This window comes from Piliocolobus tephrosceles, chromosome 21 (genome assembly GCF_002776525.5).
Source record: "Piliocolobus tephrosceles isolate RC106 chromosome 21, ASM277652v3, whole genome shotgun sequence".
NCBI classification, from domain to species: domain Eukaryota; kingdom Metazoa; phylum Chordata; class Mammalia; order Primates; family Cercopithecidae; genus Piliocolobus; species Piliocolobus tephrosceles.
The window spans coordinates 29,878,163-29,883,409 of NC_045454.1; positions in this window are offsets into that span (position 1 = coordinate 29,878,163).

The window sequence follows — 5,247 nt, forward strand, 5'->3', positions numbered from 1 at the left end:
GAAGGAAGGAAAGAAAAGATGGGCACAGGACACAAGTTGCATCACCTAGGTGCTGGGCCCAGTGATATATTACAACACTCTCTTTGAGAAACACCCTGAGTGGTTAGACACACACCTGGTGGCTGATCCCAGTGATATGTTACCATCTTTTCTTTGTGCATGGTGGATGTAGGTGAGGAGAGTCATATTTCATAGGTGATGGATGCCAAAATATGTCACAAGACCATCTGTTGGCAGGCCCAGGCAGGAACCTCTTATCCCATAATGCCAGACCCAGTAAAAGTAACAATTTGCAAAATATGCAAGGTCCAGTCAAAAGATGTGATACATCATCTAGGTGCTGGGTCCAGTGATACATCACAATTCCTTTGTGGCAGTATAGAGGCTGAAGAAGAGTCACATCACTACCTAGGTGATGATTGAAAAGATATTCCAGAATACTCTTGTGGCCAGGGCTTATGTAGAAGACTCACATCACCTGGGTGGCAGACCCAGCTATATGTCACGATGCAAAATGTTTGTAGGGTCTAGACAAGAAAAAAGAGTCCCATCACATAGGTGCTGGGCCAAGTGATACATCACAATCCCCTTTTGGCCAGACCAAGCAGTAGAAGAAGTCACATCACCTAAATGTCGCACCCAGCAACATGTCACAATAACCCTTCAGAGGACATACCAGAAAGAAAAGTCACATCACCTAGGTAAAAGGCCCAGAAATATCATATAATGCTATTGTTTTGTAGGACTCGAGAAAAAAATGGAGTCAGCTAATGCAGCAGCTGGGCCCAGCTATATGGCACAATTACATTAGGCAAGGCCTTGGCTTGAGAGGAGACTCATATCACATCGGTGCTTGGCCCAGTGATATGTCACATTTCCTACTGTGGACAGATCCAGAAAGATAAGAAAAGACCTATCATTTAGGTGACTGGCTCAGAGATATGTCACAGTGACCAGTTGGGCAGGAACCAAGAAGAAGAATCACATCCCCTGTGTGCTGGACCCAGCAGTAAGTCACCCTCGCTTCTGTTAGCGTGACCCAGGCCCAAAGATGTATTACAGTCTAACCTATGGACAAGGTGAAGATGAGAGAGGAGAGTCACATAAAATAGTTGATGGGCAGAAAACTCACATCATCTTCGTGTAGGGCCCAGGAACATGACAAAATGTCTTACGTGGGCAGGACTAAGAAAAATAAAAGTAATATCTTTTTGGTGCCTAGTTCAGTAACATTGCCCAATCTTTCCTGCAGGAAAAACTAAAAACTAAAAAATAAATCAGCTACATCCTGTAAAATGTCTCAGTTCTTCCTGTGAGCAGAGACACGGTAACACAAGAGAGTCACATTATCTGTGGGATTGGTACAAAGACATTTCTTTCTTTCTTTTTCTTCCTTTCATTTTTTTTTTTTTTTTTTGAGATGGAGCCTCACTCTGTTACCCAGGCTGGAGTGCAGTGGCATGATCTTTGCAAACTCTGCCTCCTGAATTCAAGTGATTCTCCTGCCTCAGTCTCCCGAGTAACTGGGACTACAGGTGCCCATCATCATGCCCAGCTGTTTTTTGTAATTATTACTTTTTTTTTTTTTTTTTTTAGTAAAGACAGAGTTTCACCATATTAACCAGGCTGGTCTCGAATCCTAACCTTGTAATCCACCTGCCTCATCCTCCCAAAGTGCTGGGATTACAGGTTTGAGCCACCACGCCCTGCCACAAAGACATTTCAAAATGTCCCTGTAGGCAAGACCCAGACATAAAAGTTACATCTCCTGAGTGTTGAACCCAGCAACATGTCACAATGGCCCAAGTGGGCAAATCACAGGCAGAAGAGTCACAAATTTTCAGGGCAGGGCCCAGCAATATGACACAGTGTCGCTTGAAGGCAAAACCTAAATGAATAGAAGAGTCACATAAGCTAGGAGCTAGGTGTAGCAATATGCTACAATTTCCCTGTAAGCAGGGACCAGCAGAAGAAGAGAGTCACATCACCTGGATGCTGGGCTCAGTAATATGTCAATCATCTTTCCTGTAATAAAGACCCAGGCAGGAGAAATACATCATCCGGTTGCTGACAACAGCAATGTGCCACAAATTTCCATGTAGGCAGAGTGCAGGCAGAAAAGGAAAGTCACATCTGCTGGGTGAGGAATGCAGATATATGTCACAGTGCCCCTGTAGGAAGGTCCCAAGTAGGAGACTCCCATCCCTTAGGTGTTGAGCACCTAAGCAATATGTCACAATACCCAAATGTGTGGAGCCTGAGAAAAAGAGGAGAGTCACATCACCTAGCTGCTAGGCCAGTAATGTGTCACAATTTCTCTGTGATCAGAGACCAGGCAGGAGAAGAGAGTACATTACCATGGTGATGGGCATTGAGTTATGTCACAAGGTCCCCTGAAGGCAGGCCCGGAAAAAAAAAGAAAAAAAACAGTTATATCACCTGGGTGTTAAATCCAGCAATATGTAATAATGTCTAATGTGATATATTGAGCCCCAGTATGGCACAACATGTAAGGCACATTTGGAAGAGTCACAAAACATGGCTGCAGAATTCATCAATAATTGACAATACACAAAATATGTGGGGTCCCCCCAGAAAAAGGAGAGTCAAAGCACCGAGGTGCTGGATCCAGTGATATATCACAACCTTACCTTCGGACTGAGACCAGGCAGCAAAATCAAATCACTCAGGTGCTGAACATAGGCATATGTAACAATCACTCCCGCAGGAACATCCGGTAATGAATTCACAATTCCACACAGGTCCCAGTTCTAGGTATGAGAGTCACCACGTTTTCTATGTAGGGTCTAAGTAAGGTAGTGATGAACTCACCAATGAACTGGATTGTGGATTTGGAGCCTGAGACTCTTCATTCCTCCTGTAAACTGTGTTCACTCTAGCCCTAAGCCCAGGTAGAATTTTCATGGGTTCAGATAGAATTCTCACCTGCCAATGTACTGGGTTTATAAATAGGTCATCATTTCAACTCTGGCTGGATGTTCACATATGAGGGTTCACAATTTCTACTGTGGACTGTGTCTGTGTGAAATTCAGGGCCTCACCAGTGGGCTCTATCCGAGTGTGAGGGTGACAATCCTAACAGTTGGTGGGGTGTGCACATTGCACATAAGAGCCACAATCTCACCTGTGTGCTGAACCCTGGAATGTCACTCTCTGTACCACAAGAGATTTATACGGTATGCAAGAAAGTGGTAATTCCCTATGACTTTGTACAAAAAGGAGACCCAAGATTATAATCATTACCATAGGCCTAGCTATAAAAGACAGCATCTCTCCTGTTAGATGGGTGGAGGTATGAGAGTCACCATTGCACCTGTGAGCTAGGCCAGAATATATTTTACAATCCCACCTGTGAATAGGCAGAGAGGAGGAGAGTCACATCACCTGGGTTTTTGGCCAGGAATACATCACAATCTTTACTGAGGGCAGGGACCAGACAGCACTGTCACATCACTTTAATACTCAGCCAGGAATACGTTACAACCTTCTCATGAAAGCAAAACACAGGGAGCAGAGTCACATCACCTGGGTGCTGAGCCCAGGATAGCTAATAACACTTTCTATAGTCAAGGCACATGCAAGAGAGACACATCACCTGGTACCTGGGCCTAGTGATAATTTGTAATTTTTCTTGTGAGCAGAGTGCGGGCAATAATGGAGAGTCACGTCTCCTAGGTGATTGATGCAGAGATATGTCACAAGGCCCTCTGTAGAAATGGCCCAGGAAGAAACATCCCATTTTATAGGTGTTGGGCCAAGTAATATGTTTTTTTTTTTGTTTTTTTTTTTTTTTTTTTTGAGACGGAGTCTCGCTCTGTCGCCCAGGCTGGAGTGCAGTGGCCGGATCTCAGCTCACTGCAAGCTCCGCCTCCCGGGTTCACGCCATTCTCCTGCCTCAGCCTCCCGAGTAGCTGGGACTACAGGTGCCACCACGTCGCCCGGCTAGTTTTTTGTAGTTTTTAGTAGAGACGGGGTTTCACCGTGTTAGCCAGAATGGTCTCGATCTCCTGACCTCGTGATCCGCCCGTCTCGGCCTCCCAAAGTGCTGGGATTACAGGCTTGAGCCACCGCGCCTGGCCACTAATATGTTATATTATGCAAAATATTCAGGTCTTAGGCAAAAAAAAAAAAGGAGTCATGTAACCTAAGTGCAGAATTTAGGAATATGTCAGAATGCACCCTGTGGGTGGTGGCAAAGCAAGAAAAAAGACTCACATTACCTAGGTGGAAAGCCTAGTCATATGTCACCATGACACCTGTGGGCAGCACCAAGCCTAGAAAAGAGAGTCACTTCTTTGAGGTGCAGAGTACAGAGATATGTCACAGTCTCATCTGTGGGCTGAGCCACGGCAAGAGAGTCAAATCACTAAAATGCTTAGCAGGCACAATCACGCCTGAAGGAAAGTCCAGAAATGAGATTAGAAATTCCACACATGTCTGTGTTCTAGATATGAGAGTCAATACCTCCTGTATGTTGGGTCTAAGTTCATGAATAACAATCTCAATAACTGATAGAATTTTTGCAAAAGGGCTACCATTTCTTCTGCAGACTGTGTTCTGTTAGTGCAGTCACAGCCTCATATGTGTGCTGAATTCTTGGTCTGAGGGTCACCAGCCCACCTGTGGACCAGGCCACATATGAGAGTCAATTCTCCAACTTTCACAGTCTCCATGTCTGAGATTCAGAACCTTAACAGTGGGATATATTTATGTGGGAGAATGACAACCTTTATTGTCTCCTGGGCATGCTTTCAAGAGACACTATCTCACCTGTGTGCTGCGCACTCCTGTGACACTCACCATGTTACCTGAGGGCTTTATACAATATACAAGAGTGGTGATCCTCTGTGACCTTCATTCAAGAAGGGAATCCAGAACCTTTTCTGTGGTTCTAAGCCCAGAGTCAACACCTCTCTAATTGGCTGAGTCTAGATGAGAGAGTCCTCACCTTCCTATGAGGTGGGTTTAGAAATGAGTCACCATCTCAACTGTGGCCAGATGTTCACATATGACAAAGTTTCAACTGTGGAGTACATTCATGTGAGATTCAGGACCTCACCAGTGGGCTCTGTCCATATGTGATGGTGACAATTCTAAAGGTTGCTTGGCTGTGCATAGGACAAACACAATCTCATATGCATGGTGAACCCTTTTATGACATTCTCTGTAACATACTGGGGCCTTATATATGAGAGAGTGGTAATTCTCTCTTTTTTTTTTTTTTTT